Source organism: Urocitellus parryii, chromosome 2 (genome assembly GCF_045843805.1).
Source record: "Urocitellus parryii isolate mUroPar1 chromosome 2, mUroPar1.hap1, whole genome shotgun sequence".
NCBI lineage: Eukaryota > Metazoa > Chordata > Mammalia > Rodentia > Sciuridae > Urocitellus > Urocitellus parryii.
The window spans coordinates 72,198,835-72,225,620 of record NC_135532.1 but is presented as its reverse complement, the minus strand read 5'-3'; the positions used below and the strand labels follow the sequence as shown (position 1 = coordinate 72,225,620).

Below are 26,786 nucleotides of genomic sequence, written 5' to 3'. Positions count from 1 at the left end.
TGCCATCAAAAGCCTACCAAGAGAGAAAAGCCAAGGACCAGACAGATTTTCAGCTGAGTTCTACAAGACCTTCAAAGAAGAATTAACACCAATACTCTTCAAATTATTCTATGAAATAGAAAATGAAGAAAATCTTCTAAACTCATTCAATGAAACTAGTATCACACTGATACCAAAACCAGACAAAGACCTATCAATGAAAGAAAATTTCAGACCAATATCCCTTATGAATATAGAGGCAAAAATTCTTACTAAAATACTAGCAAATTGCATATAAAAATATATTAAAAAGATAATGTACCATGATCAAGTGGGGTTCATTCCTAGGATGCAAAGTTGGTTCAACATATGGAAATCAATAAACATAATTCACTGCATCAATAGACTTAAAGACAAGAATCACATGACTATCTCAATAATTGCTGAAAAGGGATTTGACAAAATACAGCACCCTTTCATGTTCAAAACACTAGAAAAACTAGGGATAGTAGGAATATACTTCAACATTGTAAAAGGTATCTATGATAAGCTCAAGGCCAACATCATTCTAAATGGAGAAAAACTGAAAGCATTCCGTTTAAAAACTGGAACTGTAACGAGACAGGGATGCTCTCTTTTACCATTTCAATTCAGCACAGTCCTGGAAATTCTAGCCAGAGCAATCAGACAGACAAAAGAAATTAAAGGGATTCAAATAAAAAAAGAAGAACTCAAACTATCACTATTTTCCAATGACATGATTCTGTATTTAGAAGATCCAAAAATCTCCACCAGAAAACTTCTAGAACTAATAAATGTATTCAGCAAAAGAGCAGCATATAAAATCAACACCCATAAATCAAATGTGTTCTATACATCAGGGATGAAACCACTGAAAGAGAAATTAGGAAAATTATCCCATTCATAATAGCCCCCCAATAAATAAATAAAATACTTGGGAATCAATCTTACAAAAGAGATGAAAGACTTCTACAATGGAAACTACAAAACGCTAAAGAAAGAAATTGAAGAAGACCTTAGAAGAAGATGGAGAAATCTCCCATGCTCTTAGTAGACAGAATTATACAGATTTAATGCAATTCCTATTAAAATCCCAAATGACATTCTTCATAGAAATAGAAACAACAATCATGAATTTCATTTGGAAAATAAGAGACCCAGAATAGCCAAAGCAATTCTTAGCAAGAAGAGTAAAGCAGGAAGCCTCACAATACAGAACTTAAACTATAGTACAGAAACATAGTAAAAAAAAAAAAAAAAAAAGGCATGTTATTTGCACCAAAACAGACATGTAAACCAAAGTTACAAAATAAAAGACAAAGAGACAAACCCACATAAATACAGTTATCTCATACTAGACAAAGGCGCCAAAAACATTCATTGGAGAAAAGATAGGCTATTCAACAAATGGCACTGGGAAAACAGGAAATCCATATGAAACAAGTTGAAATTAAACCTCTATCTCTCACCCTGCACAAAAATCAACTCAAAGTGGATTAAGGACTTAGGCACTAGAACACAAACTCTGTGCCTAATGGAAGAAAAAGTAGGACCAAATGTTCATCATGTTGGCTTAAGACTTGACTTCCTTAACAAGACTCCTAAAGTGCAAGAAGTAAAATTAAGAATCAAGAACTGGGATGGATTCAAACCAAAAAACTTCTTGTGGGCAAAGGAAACAATCAAGAACATAAAGAGAGAGCCTAGAGAATGGGAGAAAATCTTTATCATACACACCTCAGGTGGAGCACTAATCTCCAGAATATATCAAGAACTCAAAAAACTTAACACCAAAAAAACAAATAACCCAATCAATAAATGGGCTAAGGACCTGAACAGACACTTCACAGAAGAAGAAATATAACTGGCAACTTGTACAATGAGTCTTTTCTCCATTATTCGAAAACTCAAGAAAAGAGTGTATAGATTTTGCCTCAACAATTTTCTAGCTAAAATATCTGGAGTCTAGAAACCTAAAGCTTTCAACCCTAAAGAGAAATAGCTTTCCAAGATATGATCTACAAACATTATTTTAACACTGATAGATCTTCAAGGAAAAAAAAAAAACAAGAGAACATTTTTTAAGTTTGACATTAAGTTTCTGTGTAACAACTTCTCTCTCTGATAAGTTAGCAGCAGTTGATCCTAGTGGATTTTAAATTATTTTTTAAATTATTTTTTAATTTAAAATTAATTTAATTTAATTTAAAAATTAGAAAAAAAATTAATCAGAAGGTATTTAAAGGTGTTATCTAGTTCAGTACAATAGTTTTATGAATGAAAAAATTGAAATCAGTGAGTTTATGTGGTTTTCCAAATTCATTCATTAATAATTAATTCAATGTTGAATTAGTCCCAGGATCATAACTTGAATTCATGATCATTACCACTTATTCTCATATTTCACATATCCTAACACTCTGCCTCATGCTCTCATAATTATTAATATTGCCAATGAATCACCTGTAAGTTTTAGGACATTTTCACTCGTGCATTTGTTTTAAGAAAATGGCATGCTTTGTTTTGTAGCTCTAAAGTGATATCTTACCTTTTTTTCCTACCAACAGAATAAGAGCATCTTGCTTCTGATTGTGCAATTTTTTTTGTTTCAAATTCAGCATTTATTTTAATATAGCCAAACAAACATCTGGGCATCATTCTCTCTTCTCAACATTAAATATATAGTCAACACATAAAGCATGAAGGTGTTTGTATTCTGATGATTAAATGGACAATTGACATAGTTAGTATACAATTGTCCCCAGGTGTCTCATTAAATGCTGACATGCTGAAAAAGCTGTGCTTAGCCCTAAATAAAGCAAATCGGTCAGACAGGTAACCACCACTCACTATACAAAACTGACAGCAATGCCAAGTCATAGAAAATAATGACACTAATTTAATAAGTGAATTTTAGAAATTACTGAATTGATTCCATTTTACCATTGGCTTCTGTGATATTGTCAGTTTCAGCTGTTAGAAATGATAAAAATGGAGGTTGCATTTGAGTGGTACCCCAAAGCCATGCACCCACAGCCACATAAACAAAACTTAAGTCTGTCTGATTTCCCTAAAATGCTTTATCTAATCATAAACCAAACACAAACAGAAGCTTTGTGTTCTTGTCAGCATGATTTAATAAAACCAAGTCAATCAGCTATTAGACGAATCAGCTTAAACAGTGCTGCTTGTCCCCAAAAGAATGCTAATATCTAAAAGCCAATGATTAAAAAAAAATCAAAATACTTTCTCATCTTTGCTTTATAAATGATGCAGTAACTGCTATGAGCAAGCATCTTATCATTTTTTTTTTAATTTGGGGTCTTCCAGTTTGCAAACTATTCTCTTGTATGCACAATTAATTTCTACAATTTAAAATTATGGCATCATTTTATTTTTTATACAACAAAACCATGGAATCCACAAGCTATTCTGTCAACTATAATGGAATTAGTTTAAAATAGTCTGGGTTAAATTAATATGTATATATAGTGATATAAAGTCATGAAATTAATAAATTTACAAATTCAATATACATGACCATGTGAAGTGATTATGTCTGCAATTACATAGTAATAAGCTATAATAGAAAAATCTATCTGGTGGGAGATTTGGCTTTCACTTTAAAGTTGGTGAAGAGCTTTTGGAAAGTGGATGTCACCATGAGCAACCTTCATAAATGTGATAGCTGGTTGTTAGGCAGTTCAATTTCAAATATAAATAGGTATGAAGTTTGAGAATCTAGAAATTGTTTGCCTTAAAACTAACTGGGCTCACATGATCGTTAGAAAGTCTTCAGGTATCCTCAGAGAACTCCAGACTGCTAGCTGCTGCCCTTTAAAACCAAGTAACTGATCTGTTTGGACCAAGCACACAGTCCACAACAACCATTACCATACTGAGAAGGGCCAACTGCAGTCCAAAGGTATGCATAGACCAATCCACTTTAAATCCCATATTTTCAGAAAAGACAAAAATAAGCAAATCATGCAGGGAGTGGTGGCGCAGGCCTATAATCCCAGTGGCTCGGGAGTCTTGAGACAGGAGGATCATGAGTTTAGAGTCAGCTATATAGCAACTTAGCAAGGTCCTGAGCAACTCAATGACACCCTGCCTCTAAATAAACATAAAAAAAAGGCTGAGAATGTTGCTCAGTGGTCGAGTACACCTGGGTTCAATCCCTGAACAACAACAACAAAAAAAATCAAATCATTTTATTAATCCCCCAATTACCTTTTTTTTTTAACATGTTTAAGCAGGGGAGTAGTTGAATCAGTGAAGCCTAAAAGAGTGATATATAACTTGTATTAAGAGAAGGTGCTTGTCATGATGAAGAGGGAGATGAAGTTTATCTTAGGAGGCACAGGAGAGAGAGAAAAGTTCCCCAAAGAGTGGTCAGACCACTTCATGTAGCAGTTTGGCATGTAGGGTAGGAGAAATATGCTTGGAAAACAGTCTAGCAAGACCAAAAGAGGCAGTCCTGGGGCTGATCTGGAGTTGGGCTCCTGCAAGGGTCTGCAGGGCAGTCCTAGGCCTGGGCCATGTGGGTGGATGGGGTGGGGGTGAGGGGTCGGGGGTCAGTTCTGAGCCTAACCAAACACTATGGAGATTCCTTAGAATTCTTGGAATGAAACCCATTTGACCCAGCTATCCCACTCCTCTGTCTATACCTAAAGGACTTAAAATCAGCATACTATAGTGACACAGCCACATCAATGTTTATAGCACCTCAATTCACAATAGCTAAACTATGGAAACAACCTAGATGCCCTTTAATAGAAAAATGGATAAAGAAACTGTGGTATATATACACAATGGAATATTACACAGCATTAAAAGAGAATAAAATTATGGCATTTGCAGGTAAATGAATGGAGTTGGAGAATATTATGCTAATCGAAGTAAGCCAATCACAAATAAACAAATACCAAATGTTCTCTTTGATAAGTGGATGCTGATCCATAATGCAGGGAGTGGGGGCCAGAAAAAATGGAGGAACTTTGATTGAGCAAAGGGGAGTTGAGGGGGTATGGGGAGAGACAAGATGGTGGAATGAGATGGACATCATTACACTAGGTACATATATGACCACCGCATTATGGTGCACTGCTACGTCATATACAATCAGAGAAATGAAAAGTTGTGCTGCAATTGTGTACAATGGATCAAAATGCATTCTGCTGTCACATATACCTAATTAGAATAAATAAAAAATTATTTTAAAAATTTTAAAAATAAAATAAATAAAATCTAATTTGTTTTCTCTGATATAAAGAGGCTGATTAATAGTGGGGTTGGGAGGGGAAGCATGGAAGGATTAGACAAACTCTAGATAGGGCAAAGGAGTGGGAGGGGATGGGAGGGGGTATGGGGGTAAAATAGATGGTGGAATGAGATGGATATCATTACCCTAAGTACATGTATGAAGACACGAATGGTGTGCATATACTTTATATACAACCAGAGATATGAAAAATTGTGCTAAATGTGTAATATGAATTGTAATGCATTCTGCTGTCATATATAACAAATTAGAATAAAAAATAAATTTAAAAAAAATTTTTAAAAAGACAAAAAGATTCAGATTACATACTAAGATCCAGTGCTTCACTTGAAGTTGCTGGTTCATTCTTTACATGGCAACAGAGGCCATGTAAAACTTGGCTGTAAGCTGAAACTAACAAAGCATTGTCATCAGAGAAATGGAAAAACCAAAAGACATGGGCCCAAACTAAGACAGTAGCTGGAGGGTCTGAAAAAGTGCAAATGACTGGACAGATAATACGGAGATAAAAATGATCAGGGATTGGGAACCAGGTGCATGCAAGATGTGAGAGAGAAACCATGAAGAATGGTCTAGGTTTCTGAGTTTCTAGGTTTGATGTCAGGCTTATGCTTACCTAAAAGGGTTGGCCACACAATCATCTGCTGTTCTGTAGATTTGTGATGCTCCTTCCAGCATTCTGCTCAGCCTTCCTTAGCATAGCCCTTAAACTTCATGCTTGCTATCTTGTTATTGCAGGTAGCATGTGCTACTTCCAGAATCCTGATTGTGTGATTTTTTATTCAACAAGTTTGTCATAAAAGGTTTTGATTGACCATAGGATGAACATAGTGGCTGTTCATTTTCTTCTATTCTAAAACATACAATTGAGTCATTTACAGATTTTCCAAAGAATTATATTTTCCAAAATTCTAATGACATAAAGCTATGAAAATTATTAGTGGCTAAGGTACAAGAATCACGGTTTGCTGTCAGTAAAAATTCTTTCATTTTGATAATCAGGCAACTATTTAATATCTGGGTTGAATTGCTATTTGTTTATCTTTTTGATTGCTGAAATGACTTTTAATTGATGCTATTCTTTGATGTATATACTATATGATTTTAGAATGATAATTATACTAGTGTCTATTTAAAATGTTTTAGTCTCTATTGTAATTCTATATTAATTTCATTTCTCATAGGTTTCTATGTGTGACATTTTCTATCATTGGTTTTATAGCTGCTGCATTTTTAATTTTCAGTGTTTATACTAAAACCTTTTTCAAAAGCCTGGCTACTATAGATTTTTTTTTCATTTTAGTAGGAAATACAGTAGTTATAAAATATTTTTAACTAATGGATACTTCAGGTTCATTTTGGTTCATTTTATTTCAATGTAGGCTTTCTCCTATCTCTGACAATCTGATAGAGCTAATCCACAAATTATTTGAAAAGTATTTGCTTTTGTGGAATTAAGTTTTCCCATTATAACTTCAATGCATTGGATTTAGTTCTTACCTTTGGAGACCCATAGAGTAAATTCCTAATTTTCTCAAAGCAATGTTTACTTCTGTTTGTTGCCAAGGTCAGGAGTGGGTCATTAATACCACACTTCAGTTTTCTCTTTTCCAGGTCTTGCAATGATGATGATGATGATTATAAAACTGACAATAACTGAGCACCTACTATGGTCAGAAATGATTCATCACCTTTTGCATGATTTAGCTTTTATAATTCCCCAGTAGAATCACAAAGATGATACCAGTATCCGCATGTAACATCAGAAAACCAAGTTTTACTGAGTTTATACTGCTTCCCCAAAGTCATACCAGCTAGGCAAACAAGCACACTGGGTTTTCTCTGGCATCAAAGCTAAGTTCTCCCCACAATCTACTCTGCATTTTACTGTATTTCATGGTGGAATTTTTGGTATGCATTCTTCTTATTAAAACAGGATTCTTAGACTCATCATAGGAGTCTTCTTGTCTATTTGTTAAGTCTATTACGTTTTTTTTTTAAATCACTGATAACAATCTTGCTGTATAATGTATATGTTTACATATTCCTGTTAACTACATAAAAGATTCCATTTTAGTGCTTTCAGCACAAAGTCACTCTTGAGAAACAGAAATATGAATTGCTGGGCCCTGTCCTTCCAGATAGTTTTCCCAAAATCTCAGTTATTCTTTTATAGTGTACATATTTAAGTACTTCCCCGTAAGTACTCTCATTCTACCCTAAATGCCGACTCGGTTACTGTGGAAACATAAATGTAAGCTAGAAAGCGATCAGGCCACTAATTGAGACCGACAGTCAATTAGTGCTTCAAAGGAGCTGGCTCAGTGTTTTACACATAGAGAACATGAGAGAAAGATTATAGTTTGTTGTGGCCTAATCTCTGTTGCCTCATTGTGGACCAGAGCTATATATGCTACTGGATGGTTTCTACAGAAACTAAGCAAGTTTCTCCCTGGTTGCTAATGGGATGGTAGCATTATGGGAAACAAAGATATTGTGTGATTTGAACCCATTAGCTTTCCCTTTCTAAAGTTCCAGACTGAACCAACTCCGGCTCTGTTCAGGTCAAAAGTCTTCTTAATCTCTGTGTTGTGCTGATCAAACCTCAAACTGTCGGGTCAAATTACTTCCATTGGGCCAGTTCTATTTGTGATTAATTAAAATTTCTTCCTGATTGCTTACAGTTCTTTTAAATGTATAATCCCTTTATTGTGTAGCGAATTGAGAATATGGTCCTAATTTAAAAACAAATATTCATGTGGGCCTCTCTGTATGATGTAAGTCACCAATTTCAGTAAAGTGAAGAAAGAAAAATAAAACATTTTACTATTTTTGCATGAGTATATATGAATGCCATAACCAAGAGAAAATTATACCTGACTTGCCGATCCTTGCGTATTACAAGAATTGATTAAGGGGAAAAATTCTTACTATAAATAGAATGTACACGAATTTTTACCCAGAGGGATTTTGGTTTTAAAACAATATAAAAGGCGAAACTACACAGAAAATTTTAAAAGGTGACAAAACTTTTCCTTATTAGACTATAGGCATTTGAGAATAAAAGTTAATTTGCCTTAAGGTTATTCTATAATTTAAGTGCAGAATTGGTTTGAAGTTTAATTCTTTCTCTATCTTTCTGTATAATTTCATTGTGATTAGTTAGGTAATCCTTTATGTTGTGTTGATTGTGGGGGATAGGGTACCTTTTCGTTATTTTACTCATTTTCTTCCTGCCAAGAAAATATCTACTTTGTATGAGTTAAAACTTTTCCCATAAATCTTGAATAGCCAGGAAGGTTGTGAAACATCAATCCTTTACGAAAATAAACTTGACTATTCTCACCATTAATGGCTCTCCCAAGGGAGTGAGGTAAAATATATATTTATAAAAGCAGTTGAACGAAGCAGCCCAGAGAACTAAAGAGTATTGCTGAGAACAGTGGATTTGGCAAAGGACCAACTAGTGGGCAAACTTTGAGTCCCTGTGTGAAGGAGACTGAGGAAAGAGATGAAAAGGAAACACAGCAAAGACAAGAAGCAGGAAGAGGCGGGGACGGGATTCTCAGAGAGGGACTCCCAGACAAAGAAATAGGAAATTCTCAAAGCCCCAGAAAAGGAGAGCTCCTGAGAGTCTGGCCAGGGATCCCTGAGATGAAAGAGGACAGAGAATGTACTGGTCCCCGATGGCATTATCGGCCATGCTCTGTGGGGTAGAGATAGGAGAACAGAGGTCACATGGTCCTCAGCAAAGAGTCCAACCCTGGCACAAGTCCAGGAAAGGTCACTGGCCTGAATAGGACTTAAAATATGTGAAAAGAATATACAGAGCAATTGTGATATCATTTTAAAAATACAGGCTAGCATTTTAATTAAATATTAATAAAGTTCTTTGCTTGGCTAAACTATAGTTAGGCTTCTGAAACTTCTCATGGGCCCATCCTAGGCACAAAATTTTGTAAAATCTAGTTTTAGTGAAGAACGCTGCTAAGTCTCCTACGTTGGGTACTTTGAAAGAAAAGGGGCTAATTTAGCTCATAGTTCTAAACATCAAAGGACAGGGCACTAGTGTCAGAGGCATACTTCATGGTGGATGGCATCACAGTAGTGGTATGTGTGTTAAGAGGGAGAGCTCACACTTCAGGACAGAAAGCCAAATAGTGATTGAGACACCAAGTTCAATGTTTTTTAACAACCCTCTCCTAAAAACTAACCAAGGTTCCATGAGAACGACATCAATTTCTTCCAAGAGGAGAGTATCCTCCATGACTAATTATTTCCCAGTAGGTTTCACCACTTAATTGTTTGTCTACCAACTGTTAATATTGCCACACTGAGGATTAAGCTTCTAACACATGAACCCTAAAAGGACACACTCAAACCATATGCAAGTCACACCATCTATCATATGTGTTCCTCCATCCTCAATATCTGATAAAGTCCTTCACCCTCCACCTTAAGTGATCAGGAGATGTAAGATTACTCTGATCTGTATCAGCAAGCATCCTATTAGGTTGATTTAGACAGAATCTCTCTTACCTCTTGTAATGCCTTTAGCAATTATCTGCCTACCAACCCCCACACCCTGACTCTGCCCCATGGCAATAAATTCGTACTTGCTCACACTTTATTGAAAGTGAACCAATCTCTCCCCATCTCTGCCACACCTTGCTATAGTGGCCCCTGTAACCTACCACAATGGCCCTGAATGCATCTTGCTTATCATGATTTAACAAGTATCATGGAATATTTTTGTCTTTAACAATGTCATGTCCTTCCTAAATTGAGTTGTGTTCAAACCAAGAAGTAAAGGAGACTTGTCTACACAAAGCTTTGATTAAAGGAGAAACTGCTCATAATCTTTGGAGTGAAACACTGTCATGGATCCATAATGCACAATATATTATGTAAGAAATTCGGGGAAGGCAGCAGCGTTTTGCCACCACCAATTTGTATTGCCTTGGCCACTTCTTAGGGGAAGTGATTGAATCTCTCTGTGCTTTCATACTTTTTCTGTAAAATGTATATAAATACATAGTATTGGCATAACTACTGCCATCTTCCTTTCCCAAGAGATACAAACCTGCCAGTCTCTGTTTTCTCCTTGAGAGATAAAAAGTTGCTCTTCTCTGTTCTTAAGAAAGAGTAACTTGCTTTCCCCCAAATCAGGTGATGTTTGCTATGCCAGTTGCAAGGGCTAAACCCGCCCCGAATGGACGGCCATGATTCTGGCCTATAGAAGGTAATGCTCAAGGGGGACTTGCTGCTGCTCTCCCTCGCTTGCTGCTTCTCTTTCTCTCTCTGAGCAGAGCAGCCTGTTAGGGGCCTGACAAGAAATCTGCTTATGTCTCTAGGAGTGTGCCTGTGTGATGAGTCCTGTGCCAGTTTTTTTTTTTTTTTTCATATAGAATAACCATCTTATACGGTTATTAAGATGACTGCATGAGTAAATATTTTAAAATCATTTAGAGTATGTCACACAGTAATATATATTTACATATATGTGTGTGTTTACTCAACTCAATAAAATAGAATTAACTTTATTTCATGTTATGCAAGCAAAGAAATGCCCTTTTTAAAACACACTGTATTTCTTTACATCTTCCAGTTAGGGGGGAGGGTGGTTGGGAGTACCATGAATTGAAACCAGGGGCACTTAAAAACTGAGTCATATCCCCAGCCTTTTATATATAAATATATATAGAGAGAGAGAGAAAGAAATTTTTGTTTTTGTTTTTGATTTTTAAGGGACAGGGTCTCACTAAGTTGCTTAGGGCTTTGAACTTGAAATCCTCCTGCCTCAGCCTCCCAAGCCACTGGATTATAGACATACAACATGGCGCCCAGCTACATTTTCCAAATTCTTAAGCAAGGGGACTTGCTAGCTTCATCGCAGGGCATTCCACTTACCCTTCCTTAAAAGCAAACAAAAACAACTGTAAACAGAAAGAAAAAAAAAACTTTTCAAAATAAAATCTTAAGTAATCACCCTGTACTATAGAGATTGAGCCTAGCATCAACCAAAAAGACATTTAAAAAATATAAAACTGAGTTTGTAGTATTCTCAATAAAATTTTTCTAGAAAACATATGTCATGTCTCCTCAGGATGGAAAGAGGGGTAATAATCTGAGCATAAGTGGTAAAGGTGTGACCCTGGAGGTCTAACTTCTAATAAAAAAAAAAAAACTTCAAATAATGCAACTATTTCAGCTCACTCCCAAACTTAGCTTCTGAGTCCCATTTGTTCACCACTTTATTTTCTATACTTTGAAATTAGTTGCCCACTGGTTTGAGCCTTTTTGTAAGCAATTAGCACCATACTTTCTTTGTTTAGTCATTTGCTGTATCCTCATCTGATTTCCATTTTCATAAATTGTGGGAGGGCTTTATAGATTTTGATGAGTTACAACAGAAAAGTATCATTTATGGTTGTGTTTCTTGTTCTTTTTGCAAGACTGATTTTTAAAGTGGGCGATATTTTTTGCATTTTCAAAATTTCTTTTAGCATACTTTTAACTAACTGTAATACAGTTGATTCAATAAACCAAAACATTTTTATAAATCAGTGAAATTCTCATATATATAATTATTTTCAATATTTTAAATGAATTCCAAGTCTCTATCATGAATGGTTTATTATATTCACTATTTATCCAATGTAATTTTTGACCTAGGAATGAAATAAGTACATTTTCACTTACCAACATACACTGGTTCCGGTTTCAGGAAAAAGTAAATTTAAACAGGAAAAGCAAAGATTGTGAGCTTAAAACAATGTATAACATTTGTCAAGAAGAAGGATGATAAGCAATTTTATGTCTCAGAAATGCTTATTTTTTTTCACAAAGGGAATGGAAATCTAGACAAATTTTCAGAACAACTTAAAAAGTAAGAAATTTGTTCATTAAAAAATTGAGCTATGATCTCGCTCAAAAAAAGTGAGAAATTGGTCACACTTATTCCCTGTTCACAGGCAACAGGGAATGAGTCCATGGTAACACCTTTAACCAGAACCTGCGCTCCCATCCTATTCCCGGTCTCTCCCTGCAGGCTCTGAAGCCCAGCCTTCCTCCCACATTACATTATCTGGCTGGTCCTTTATAGGGTAAAAACAATATTCTAAAGTGCAATTGGCTGAATATTTGTGTCTGTCTCCCCACAAATCCACAAGTTCTAAGGCCAACCCTTAAAGTGCTGGTATTAATAGGTAGAGACTTTGAAAGTGATTAGTTAATGATGGCAGAGCCCACAGGCCCTGTCTCTCTAGTCACTTCTGAGTCCTCTTCCCCGGCATGAGGTATAAAAAAAGACCTCTGTTTATGAGGTAGGCCCTCCCCAAACACTGACTCTGCCCATCTTTGATTTCAAACTGCCAGCCTCCAGAACTATGAGAAACAAATTTCTGATGTTTATAAACTACCCAGTCTATGTTGTTTTCATTATAATAAACTGAACAAACTAAAATTTGTTCAATATACAGAACCTAATTTGTTCAATGTACAGTTTTGTACATCAACTTTGCCCAAGAATAAACCAATCAGTAAAAATTACACATTTATACCGCTGCAACAACTATTAAAATTATGAAAGTATACTACTGCAACAACTATTATGTTTAATATTTTTCAAACATTTAGTCTTATGAAATGAATATAATTAAATGGAATAAGATCATCCACTCACCCTTAGCTTGTGTTGCCTTAAGTAGTAGTTACCTATACACAAATATTGTGTTCATTTTGAAGATTATATAAATCTTATACCACACTTTTTAATACTTTATGACCAACATGTCTTACTCTGTGATATGCATATTTTCTGATTTTTTTATTCTTTTTCTGTTTGTTTGCCAAATGACTATTCAATGACTGCAGAAAAACTTATTATGTGATTAAGTCACTTTGGAATAAATATTTAAACAGAAAATTAAGTGTGTTTCACTTTCAATTGTGTTGAAACAGCCACGATTTTATCCCTGAGAACATCTGGAATTTTGGAGAATGTTATCTGAGATATAGTTTGTAAAGGTGATAATGGAAACCATACATCACCTGACAACTTGGACACATTTGTGTGATGCCTCTGAGAAAACCTGAAGAACATAAGCCAGGCGAGCTCTGGAGACGTACCAAGGCATAATCACAGAGGGAAAAAGAGGAATGAGCTTTCCAGTTAATAAATAGTCCAAGAAGTAGTCCCTGTGAATAGAAAAAGTCCTGATTAAAATGCAGGAAAAAAAAATGAATCATTTTAAAGCTGAATAGTAAATCTTCAAATGCTGTAGACATCATCAGTCTTTGCTTCATTTCTCCAGAAGCTAAGATTCTCTCCCAGTTTTTCCATGAGCTAGATGTGTGGAAAATGACATTTACTAGTTCCCAGTTCTGTCATCAGCAAAATGTCCCCAAATACGATGTGTCTCACTAGTGGGATACATGAGGCAACACGTGGAATGATGTTCAGCACACAGTTGGTACCTCCCTATCATTCTACTCTGTTTCTCTTTCCTCAAAGTTGAGTCCACACCATTTGATGATCCATTCCACTCCAACATTCTGCCAGAATGAGGACGTACTTCAGAGCTGTTCCCCCACATTTGCTAAACTAATTCAGAATAATTTGTTCAATATACAGAATCTAATTTGTTCAATGTACAGTTTTGTACATCAACTGTGTGATATAGAAATCCTGTTCTTCTTGAATTTAAGCCCTCTTTTTCTTCAAATCTGTTTCCCTTGGTGAAATAATCCTTGCCACTTTTTCTTCCTTATCTCTGATTCAGTTCTTAAAAGTGGACCACATCACCCCCCTCTTCCCAATTATTAAAGGATCAAGTGACTCCAGCAAAACATAAGTGTCTAAAACTTTCTTCAATAATTTATAGAGAATTCTGCTCAATAGATATTTTCCTCCAGCCCATAAAGGTGTCATCAGTTTTAAAAAATATCCAAAAAGTTTAGTCTTCCCAGCAACCTCAAGCTGTTCTGTATCTCTCAGTGGTATGAAATTTATGTAGACAAGTGGTATAAGAAACGTCTTTAAAAACAAGATGCTTTTGCATTGAATCTTCCATGTTTTTCAAGAAAATTAACCAAGAAGATATGTTCATTACTGCTTTTATGCTAGGCCACTTCTGGCCAAAATGCCCCTCACTTATTGCTAATCTCCACTCACATTTCAATTTATCCATTAGAACATTTAGCTAATTTTTAGAAGTTGTCACATATGACGCAAATAAGCCAAGTAAATTTATTTCCTCTATCTTAATGCCATATTGAATATGAAATTATTATTTGGCACATAATTCTGAGCACACAAAAAGACCATCCCCAAATAAACTCTGTCTCCTCCTCCTGCTTCTTTCTCTCTCTTTGGAGGGCCTCTCTTTCAACAACTTTCGCCAAACTTACATTGATTTTAAACAGCTTTAATTTATATGCGTGACCTTTTTGACATGTTCACATTCCCTCCTTGCCTAAATCAAAACCTTACTTTCCTTAGTATTAGAAGACACTGCTCATTCTCTTCTATTTCACATACCACATGAATCAAACTATTGGGATTAAGTGAGCTTAGCTTTCAGTTGTGCTGAGACAGCCAAGATTTTGTTCTAAAAAAAGCATCTAAAAGTTTTCTTCCAACTTATTGGAATCAAACTTCTTCACATTTGCTATGATAACCTACTGATCTTCTGTCCCCATCTTGATTTTTGATCTTCATGTCATTCCTCATCATGTCACTCATGATAAGAAAGATTACATTTGCCTCATCTTGTTATTAAACCTAGATACCAGAAACCATGCTGCTTATGAAGCTGTGACATCAAGCAAGTTTCTCAACAGTGGCACTGACCGTTTGAATCAGATCATTCACAGGTGTAGAGCTCCATTTCATGCATTGTAGAAGGTCAGCAGTGCCCCAATTCTTTGTCGTATCAGTGCCATCTCTGTCACTGCCCAGAATTTTTTTTCAGGAATATATTTTTTGTTTTGTTTTGTTTTAATTAGTTACACAAGACAGTACAATGATCTTGACATATCAAACATTTGAATCAGATGGATATAATATCTCATTTTTCTGAGTGTACAGGCTGCAGAATCACATTGGTCATGCAGTCACATATATACACACAGTAATAATAATGTCTATTTCATTCTACTATCCTTCCTATCTCCCCAAGCCCTCCCCTCCCCTCCCATCACTTCTCTCTACCTAATCTAGGGTAACGCTATTCTTTTTTTTTCTCTCACATTTTCATACATGTATTTTGTATAACAATGAGGGTCTCCTTCCACCATCCATGTAATTCTCTTTCTCCCTCCCTTTCCTTTCCCTCCCACCCCTCTTCCCTATGTAGAGGTAAAATTCTTCCCATGCTCTTCCTCTCTTCCCCATTTTGAGTCACCCCCTTATATTAGAGAAGACATTCGGGATTTGTTTTTTGGGGGGGATTGGCTAACTTCACTTAGCATAATTTGCTCTAATGCCATCTACTTCCCTGCAAATGCCATGATCTTATTTGTTTTTAGTGCTGAGTAATATATATATATATATATATATATATATATATATATATCACATTTTTTTTATCCATTCATCCATTGAAGGGAGTCTAGGTTGGCTGCACAGTCTAGCTATTGTGAATTGTGCTGCTATAAACATTGATGTGGCTGTGTCTCAATAGTATGCTCTTTTTAGGTCCTTTGGGTATAGTCCGAGAAGAGAAATAGCTGGGTCAAATGGTGGTTCCATTCCCAGATTTCCAAGGAATCTCCATACTGCTTTCCAAATTGGCTGCACCAATTTTCAGTCCTACCCACAATGTATGAGTGTATCTTTTTCCCCTCATCCTCACCAGCACTTGTTGTTTGTCTTCATCATGGCTGGCATTCTTACTGGAGTGAGATGATATCTTAGAGTAGTTTTTATTTGCATTTCTCTGATTGCTAGAGATGATGAGCATTTTTTCTTATATTTATAGATTGATTGTATATCCTCTTCTGAGAAGTGTCTGTTCAGGTCCTTGACTGCCCAGAATTTTAATGACAAAAAACAGTGTTTCCAGATGTTACCAAATACCTGGATGAAAAAACTACTGGCATAAACCCAATGGCAAATTAATTTTAAAATTCAGTTCTTTATGCTATGGGATTAATAAACTTAAACTAGCGTGTTAATTCAGAAACTTAAGACACCAAAATATTAAATAAGAAAACAGTTAATTTTGGAAAATTTATCAGATTAAGATTCCTAAAACAATAGACACATTTAAAAGTTTAGAAGCCTCCATTCAGATTAAAATGTCTGAAACTGAAGAATAAGTTCATTTCATAATTATACACTCATTTAATTTATACTTGAAATTGCAAAGGGTTTTGATTTGGTTGGTATCATTTTCCAGATACTATAATAAAGGAAGAGATAAAAAAAAATGCATAGAACTATTTAAGTGGCTTTAAAGTTAATAGATTAGAGATACAGAATAAAGAAATACAGATAGAGAATAAAGAAACAATATATTCAACTATAAAAGTAACTTTAAAATATCATGGGTCTTTAATTATGTAATTACATTTTTAGAATGACATTTAAGCAAAAAAAACTATTTAATATAATCTATTTATTTCATGAAAAATAACATTCACAAAATCAAGATTTGAATTCCAATCATAGAGCTATGCCATATATAAAGAGGCAGGAAACAAATTATCAGTTGATGGAAATGAATGTGATGCCAAATATAGCTATTTTTCCAAGAAAACATAATTATTCTTTCATTGTAATAAGTTTTCAAAGTATAACTATTGTCCTTCAATTATATACATCCTTGAAGTTTGAAATAGGGGCTTTCCAAAACAATTTCTTAAATAGATTCTTAGTAGAGAAAGAATGTCAGAATTACTTTCGGGATCAGATATTCCCAAGTGCATTAATGATGCCAAATCGGCCTGTAAGTGCTGCAGCTTGAGGCTTGAATTTCTTCTCTCCAGACTTGGCCCTGAGTTTCTCTTGTGCTGGAAGAGGATGGCTCTTCCAAGAATGGGAGCATCCACCCCATAACAATGTATGGAGAAGTTGGGTTTAAAAAAAGATATTCATGTATCATTTTCTTTTCCTGACAGATACCACTATGGTGAAGAGTGAATAATATAATTTGCTAAATTTATAGTTTGATTTGCATTGGGCCAACATGAGTTTCATTTTTACTCCAAAGTTATGTAAATGCAGCTTAAATAACACTAACAAAATGAATATAAAATATAGAAGTTCTTCAACTTCCAAGGGGTTATGTTCCAATAAGCCCATTGTAAATTGAAAATAAACTAAGTTGAAAATGCATTTAATATAGCTAAACTACCAAACACCAAAACTTATTTAACTTCCACATACAAATGAAAACATTTGTTACTTGTCTCTCTATGCCTGTCTTAATTCACCTAACACAATATCCTCTAGGTACATTCATGCTAAAAACAAAAATTCTTGTTTTAGCAGGACTGTTGGAAAATAAATTACTATTTGAGAGTAATTAGTTACTTTTGCTCCTGTGCCCTGGTCATGAATAGGATCTTACTTCATGAATTAGCTCTTACTATGATGGTTTACATTTTATATTTCTTTCTCATTGGAAACCTTTTTAATACCCTACAAGAAAGTTTCTGATTTGAATGTATTTATTAAACATCCTGCTGTGAATAGGAATCTCTTATAAGCTTTACATATAAAGCTACAGATTTTTAAATGACTTTATTAAAGATTTTTTCAAAGTATGTAACAATACATAAAATTAAACATTTATTTCTAGTAATTATAGTACTTCATTCTCTTGTATGATTCAATTAGGTATAACTTCAAAAACAGTTGAACTTATAGAACTGTCTTTATAACATTCATATTTATTATGCTAATTACTATTGTCTTGTAGTAATCTTACCATGACATTTTGTACTTTTTTTCTTTACATAAACTTTAAAAAAAAAAAAACTAAGAAAGTCTGCTGAGTTTTTACCAAATCTGATTGATTTAATTTGTTCCTGAAATGCATTACTCTGGAAAATCTGATAATATTAGGTAATCATTGAAAGCTTACTTTTTGCAGGTACAGTAATCAAACAGAAGAAAATTCTTATGGGCTTTCTCTAGTTTTCTTACTGCCTTCTCCTTCTTTACTGACAGGCATCTCTGCACTGGTGAACTGCTCTGCTTGCAAGCAGCACAACTGTGAAAAAAACCTCTGGCTTCATGAGCAGCCTCCCTATCATCCTCTAAAGGGAAGCTTGTTCCCCAGGATGTGAACATGGGCAGAGAAAAGCATTTTTGTGAAAACTGAAGTTGCACCTGAGGCTGGTGGTTAATTGTCTTAAGTTTTCTGCAAAGAAAAAAGTTTCATCTTCTTTGAAGCTGGGGTCCGAGTCAGAATAAATTTAAAAATCAGCCTATAGGGAAGATTTGTCTCTCCTCAGAGTCTGAGACCATTTCAGACTGTGTGATCCCTTAAGGAATTTATCAGGTTCTCTTGGAATGGCATTACACTTGCTGTTTTGAAGTTGTGATTCTCTGCATTCATCACATACACTCTTGCTGAACTATTTTCTATAGAAATAGACTGAGACAACAACTGAAATCCTTCCTATCTCTACCTGCAGAGTTTTGAGAGCATGTCTCTTTTCCACACCTGACTCCACACCTAAATTTCTAATCATTCTTCACTGGCCTTCTGTATCAGAGACTGTCTTCCAAGACTTGCTTGTATCTTTCATAAATTGTTGTGTAAATTTGGTAATATTCATTAAAAGCAAAGATGATTAACTTTTCATGCATCAATCTTTTTGGGGGGAGTTTATATGGCTACAGGTACAAATATAAACTTTCAAAATAGTATATGTAAGAAACTTTATAGTTGCAAAAAGTGTTATAAAAGCAATATCTGAAAATAAACAAAATTCAATTCAGGACTTGTAAATAAAATATATTCACAAACAGGAACATTCAGTGTTACATTAAAAAAAAAAAAGATGTACTAATTTGGGAGAGATTTCTAAGATAGAATAAGCAAAAAGCAATGTCAGTTTAGTATGATGTGATGAGATGGGCATAAATTTTCTTTATACTTGATTGAATTTACCTACATTTTTGAAAAAACACAAGAACCTAATAAAAAGTGCTTCCTGCTTGTGCTGGTGCTAATATATGAGTCTTCCACTTTTTCATTTTTATATTTTTGTATATATTTATTGATTTTTGAACCAAAATTGCATATAGAAAATTTTGCACATAAACTACCATAGATACTTAGCCTCTTAGTCATCCCTCTCATGATATTTCTATTCTTATTGTATTTTCATTTTGTTAAAGGAATTAACCCAGTTCTTCACGAATGGCGTTTTTTTCTGATTTCTATGTGATTTCCCTATGTATGATGTGCATGTACTTATTTACATTGGGGTTCAAATGCACATATTTATTACAGTCAAGAACAAACAATAATCCCTCCAAGTAAGGGTATTTTTAATTTCTTTTCCTATGCTGTCAATTCCTTCATTCAATAACAGCCAAGCTCCTTATATTAGATACCATGCTAAGTTCTGGAAATATATAAAGCCAAGAGAAAGAGAAAGAGACAGAGGGAGAAAAGAATAGAGTCATTGCTCATAGAAATTTGCAATGTATTGGGCAAATATCTGTTTGATAGCAATATTTTTAAAATGACTCTTTTGGAGTTAGTGTCATTTTAAGAAGATATGCCATTAAGGCTAAATACAATAAGGCAATAAAATTGAGGATGTGACTTGATTTAACAGCGATTTTACTGTAATGTAATGTACTTATAGATTAACTGGTTTTGTCAGTTTTCTTGTCAGGTGGATCTCTTCCTTTTGCCCATTCCATGTGTATGTATTCCACTTAAAAAGGGTGTGAAACAGTTTCTACACATAACTTCTTAGATCATTAAAAAAAATTAAGAAAAATTTAAAGTTAGAAGTATTTGGAATGGACATTATTGAGAGTTCTCAGAGCATTGTGGTATCCTTCCAGTGAATGTTTCAACCATGCTCTGAGACTGGCTGGTAAAATGGCGAATGCCAAAGATATTATTGTTAATGTCCTTCAAGACTATTCTGTTCATTTTTCAATCCTTCATAGCACTGGTTCAGTGCCTTATAAGTACTTAGCACGTTCGAAGAAAAATAAACAAGAAAATCTCATTGGATGTTTCCTTGATTTTGCCCTTTAGCACTCAATCTACAACATATTGATCTGGCTACCTGAATCCCCTAGATAATTCTATGAACGGAGAAGACATTATGTCATCAAAATATATTTCAATGAACATGCTTCTGAAAGTCCTATCAACTGTGGGATAAATCATGTGGCTCCTTTGCACTATTTTACTTCTTGATTAGTATACTACCCTGGTAACATGCCTATTGTTAAAATACCAACTGATCTTTTATCTAATGAATGACATATTTTTTTTTGCACAAAACCTAGTATTCAAATTTTTCCTAACAGAATTAGTTTAGCACTTCTTAATTACCTATAACCTTCTGGTCCTTAGTAAATGTAGATACATATGCTCTTAAACATTTCAATGAATGAGTCTTTAAACTTATCTCCCTAGTATCCTTTGGGAAATTTATTTTGGCAGCCTGATCACTGATATAACAACATAAAGAATTAAAAAAATCAAAATTATAAAATTAAGAAGTTCACAGAGTGAAGAAATAAAGCCAAATCCCAAGTGTCACAGACCTAGAGAAGTGGATTAGTCAGGGTTATAGAGAATGTGTTTGTAATTATAAGAGGGTATTTTTTTTAGATTGGCTTACAGGATAAGAGACTGGATAGTCACACTACAGACACCTGTAGAGTAGAGAACTGGGGAAACAAATACTTGCTCGGTTTAAGAAGCTGGAAGCCTCAAAAAAAAAAAAAAAGGCCAATGACAAAGTCCCCATCTGAGGTTGAAGGCCTGAGAGCTTCCTGGAGAGTCACTGGTGTAACTCCACATAGAAAACCCAAAGAGTCCAGAGCTCGGAGTACAAGGGTGATGGCAGCAGCCAAAAAAAAAAAAAAAAAAAAATACCCTTTAAAGAAGAATGGAGCTTGCAGATAAACATTTACCTATTTTTCTATTCTTTGTTCCATCAGGGCCCCCCAACTTTTTCTTTCTGTCAACAGTTCACTGACCACATGCCAATCATCTCTGTAAACATACTCACAAACACACCCAGATGTATGCTTAACCAGTCTTCTAAGTGCCTGTAAATGCATTCAAATTGACAACCAAGATTAACGGTCACAAGAGGGGAACCAAGTTAGTAGAACTATGTTATTGAACATAAGTAGGAAGGGAGTCCATCATAGGCAACTATAGACAAGAAAGGAAAAGCAGAAATTACCAGTCAAATTTTCTTGTCCTCATCCCCACATTTTTTTTACTGGTGCAACCAATGTTTTCTTATACCTTCTGAAAAATCATTACAAATAGTCTCATTAATATCAATACCAGGAGATTCTTGTGATAAGCATTTTATGCAATCATCTTCTAAATATATCCACTTAGCTTCATCACATGGAAATCTCTTTTGTTATTATTGGTACCTCTAAGGGGCTTCTTTGGAAGAAAGATTTATAACATTTTGAGATCAAATTTGTCAGTTCAGTGTTCTATAACTTTTATGCATAAAGGGAGGATATATCTTTATTCTTCTTATGCTAAAAATACCTACCTAAGAAAGCATCATATGTTCTTTATTGCATTATAGTAGTCTTTATCTTTACCAAGGAGGCAAAAAGAAGAAAGATTAAAATTATGTTTGCTCTGTGATAATATTTGATCATTACTACAGAAGGTTAGTTCTTAAAGTTAGAAGTTCTCTAAAAAACTTATTTATTTTTCTAAATAGATTTAAATTTTAAAATCTATCTCAAATAATTCAACCAAAAGTTAATAAAGGTACTATCATTTTTATTTCCTTTACTTTCTGAATTTATTGTGATATTCCATGTAAATTACCCCTGCCCATCCCACAGCAAAATTTGGTGTATTTCTATAATTAATTTAAATAAATTATATTAAAAGTTCAAATATCTAACTTATTATTCAAATACCATTTACTTTACATAAGTTTATGCAGCAAATTGAAAAGAAACATATTATAAGACTCTAGATTTGGAAGAAGATCAGTAAATAAAACTAAAGTAGAATCACACATTTGTTTTTCTGTCATGCCAGTTTGTTGTTGATAAACCCCACCCAACTACAAAACTCACCAAAAAAAAAAAAAAAAAAGTTCTTTAGAAAGAAATGCTGTAAAAATTCAGTCATTTGTAAATATATGAGTTATTTGTGATTTATGGCCTCAATTTAATGAAATTAACTACCCTTTCCTCCCCTTGATATTTCATGAGATTGAATGCACAGACCTCTGTGCATCGCAAAGTGTCAAAAGATTATTTTTATACGTTGGAAGATTCATTCCTTGCCTCTCTTAAAAATGTAGAACTTGTTTGCTTCTAAGGCTGAGTGCGTTTTGGAATAACTTTGTGCTAGCTACAAATAACAATCTTTTCAAGCCCTAGCAACCAGGCTGTGTTCTTAACTAAGGCTTTTGAAGAGTTTCTTTCACCGCCTCCCCCCCCCCTTTCTACACCCACCCAGGTTCCTGCCATCACAATTTTTAAAAATAGGAAGGAGGGAAGGAAGTAAGGAAAGTAGGAAGAAAGGAAGAAGGAATCTGGTTAAAAAGGAGATAGTGCAGTGTTTCATGGCTTAAAAGTGTATGAAGTCAAATGTACATTTTCTTACCTGCTTAACATGCAAGTTTAGAGATGTAATCCTTCAACAAACAACAGGTTTATTGATTATAAAGCTTCCAGTAGAGCTTTCTTGCCAATGTGTGCTTTTTTTGTGAAGAAAAAGGAGAAAAAAAAAAGATTTGGAAATGAGCCATCTTTATTTTAAGTTCCCTAGTCAATATGTTGCCACAGCAACCAAAGTTCTTGCTATCCGGGAAAAGACAGATGTCTTTGCTTCAATCAAGATGCAAAGCTTAGTAAATGAAAAAGGAAAAAAAAAAGTGATAAAAATTCATCATTTCATTATTTTAAAATGTGAATTGCCCTGAGCTGGCTTTGAGCCACACATAGTCGCAGTATCCTTCAATGTGTACTCAAGTTCTTTAATATTGCAATACTTCATTTCCATTAATTAAATAATTATACCAAGTGCTGTCTCATGATAACATTCAGTTCAATTCATTCATTGCCAAAACAGTCATTATTCAATTTAAAGTTGAATAATGATTCTTCGTGTTATTCTGCAGTGTATTGACAGATGATGTTTAACTTTACTTAATAGGAGTGGTTGCGTCCAGAGGGGAAAAAGACAGAAACCAGGAAAGGGTTACACAGATAATGAGGACCAGAAAGCTTCCTATACTTTTAGTTAAACATGCTTGTAGGGCTATCTATGCTTAATTCTTTGTACCTCTGAATCTTCACTAAAATGGAGGCAAAGTCATTTTGGAATTACTTTGAAATTTTTCCCTTGTTAGAGAGCAGTAAGCAATTTTAGATTGGATTACAGTTAAACTGAGATGCAAGGTCTACAAGAACACAGTGCTAAGATAGAAAATAAAATAGCTTGGTTGAAAATAAGCTTACAGAAAAGTCAGAGCTTTTAACCTCTTTCCACAGCATATCTTTTCTACGTGTGACAGATGATAGGGACTTTTACTCTGGAGTCTAAGACAACCGATGAAGTAGAGAAGGATATGTGGGCCAGGTCTCAAAGCAGTAAAATGCATTAAAAGTTTGCATATTTAATATTAGACTCTATGATTTCCTTCCCCACTCTGTTATCAGAATCCTCACAAGAAAATATTGGATCTTCTAAGCATAAAGTTGAATGATTCTTATCTGACTGAAAGGAAAACAGTAATACACACACTTGAGGGCCATTCCAGTGGAAAAAGTATCTTGCCACCAAATCACCCTGAAGAGAATCCCACAAGTTAACAAATCCTTCCCACCTGAACATCCACATTAACTTATTTCATATTTTTGACACCTACATAGGCAAAAATCTTTACATGTTTGAGGAGAATCCAAAGATTAAAGAAAAGGGTAAAAATAAACAGAAATAAAACAAAATAAAACTATTGTTAATTACTTCCCAGAGACAAAAAACTTATTAATTTTTTGAATTTAAACTAGAAATTATATGAATTTAGCCTTCAAGTGACTTTGTATTTCGAAGCTTCTAGAATATCCAGATTCTGATAATGCTCCGAAATCTCCCCTCAGGTTGGACAGGATGATTAATTGTCTTCTTCAAGATCAACCTCTATAAACAATGGGGAAATGAAAATTCTCTTTAATTCACAACAGTTGACAATTGTTTTTATTTTTTAAATACAGCCATATCTCTCTTTTTTTACATTTTCATAAAGCAAATTTATAACTCTAAACATTACATAATATGTGAAATATAGCCATATCTTAATCCTACTCCTGGAATTTAGAGAATAAGACACAGGATTGTGACAATGATAAATAATGGTCTCATTATATTGGATACTGATTTAAGCTAAAGTATCTCACACAAGTGAGATATGTCCAGAGATCAGATTACTATAGCAGATGAGAACCAGAGTATTAATTCTACTATGTATTTACTCATGTATTTACACATGTCTCAGTTCATCCATTTAATAATTTAATTTTTTTCAATACTAAAGTAAAATGTTCAAACTACCATGACAAATGCTTTAAACTTTCTAGTTGTTCAAGGTATATTTCTCATCTGATCTTCACAAGTTGCTGCATTTTACAAGGGACAGTTTCAGATAAGGGTATAAAATTTAACTATAGAATTCAGCAGCAGATTAAGGTGTACCAAAGGGATGGAAACTGGGCTCATGAACCTCAGAGCCTTGAGAAACAAATGGGTTAAATAATGTAAATGCTTAGCTTAACATAGCAGAACATATTTCTTGGAAATATTCTCTTGGATGACCAGTTTCTCCACATAAAAAAAGACAATTATTCCTTCCCAAACTATTTGAATATTCATTTACTTTTTCATAATTGATTACATAAAATAAACTAGAATCATCATCACAATATATATCACATGTAGCGTCAGAGTTCACAACAGAGGTCGTATAGTCTTTAAATGTTGGAATCCATATTTTCATGGAAATAATTAAAATTTGGCTATGTTTTATCACATATGGTATACTTAAATAGTTAAGCAATATTAGTCACCTGTTTTATATTAGACTTGTATTACTTATTATACAAAATATGTCACACAGATCATACTTTGTTATGACTATTGAAAAACTATGCCTACTATGTTTACTGCTATAACCTGATAATTCCATGTGAGTTCCAGAATCCTCCTGGGAATTCCTCATATTGACATGACATCCCAAATTGCCAGAATCTACATTTGGATATTTATGATTTTGCTAAAAAAATATGTTGTAATCCATCCAGCCAAACAATTCTCCCTTTGGCTACTCATCCCAGAAGTCTCAGGAGATTATGCATTTCCATTCCAGCACTGAAACTATTTACTTTTTGAAAGATATATAAAGAAATAAAATAAATTCAAGCTGCTTTTAAAAACTATTACTTTGAAAGGAAATGTTTTCTACATAGAATGCCTTCGGTAAAATGGCTGATTACCTACTTAACACTATGACACATTAAGAATTACAGTATTATCTATATAAATAAAGAACTGAAAGGTATCCAGAAAGACTCCTTCAAGTCATATCACTACCTTTCAGAAAAATCCAATGAAAATCTGTTCTATTTGCCAGATTCAGTTCAAGAGAGACTGTTTAAAAATTCCTGCTAAGGAAACTGGTCAGACAATTACTATTGTGGTCTTAACTAAGTGCTGAGAATGGTTTTGTTTTGTATTTTGCTTTGGTTTTGGACAATTTTGAATAAAATAAGTTTGAATGATTACCAAAGTGTGCATAGAGTTTGAATTGACTGGGAGGCTATTCCTAAGTTACTTTTCAATGTTTGATTTTCAATGAATCATCTCAAATGATTTTCTTAAAATCTATGTGCTCAAAATATATCAAAATCTAGGAAAATGCAGATTTTGTAGTTGCTCCACTACTTACAACTCAAAACACAAGCAATGTTATATTAAAACAAACACAGGCAGTCTCGGAGAAACAAAGAGAAAAGGAAGAACAGATGGATATCAGAATCCAAAAGAATGGCATGATGGCAAGTTCCTGGATCTTCTTTTTCACCATGTATTTTCCATACTTGGAGCTGAAGAAACTGGCAACCCAACAGATGCAGATTTTTTTTTTAAAGCCCCAGGAAAAAAGTCTATCCTTCAAAAAAAAAAAAAAAGTATCAGTATGATAAGCCTAGCAAAATACTTTTAGAAAATAATTGTTCTACTCAAACCAAACATCACAAGTAAAATGGTGGCCTCATCCCCATCCTCCCCAGCAAAGG

The 26,786-nt window shown here is 34.2% G+C and overlaps 1 long non-coding RNA gene across 1 annotated transcript in view; it reads right to left on the bottom strand.

Annotated features, from left to right (window-relative positions):
- Positions 1-23,181, bottom strand: part of LOC144250335 (uncharacterized) — a 77,780-nt gene extending 54,599 nt beyond the window's left edge. Inside the window, exons 1-2 of the long non-coding RNA XR_013342454.1 lie at positions 23,098-23,181; positions 13,337-13,483 (exon numbers count right to left, since the gene is read on the bottom strand). This is a non-coding gene — a long non-coding RNA (uncharacterized LOC144250335). The remainder of the gene's footprint in view (positions 1-13,336; positions 13,484-23,097) is intronic.
- Between the last annotated feature and the right edge of the window lie 3,605 nt (positions 23,182-26,786).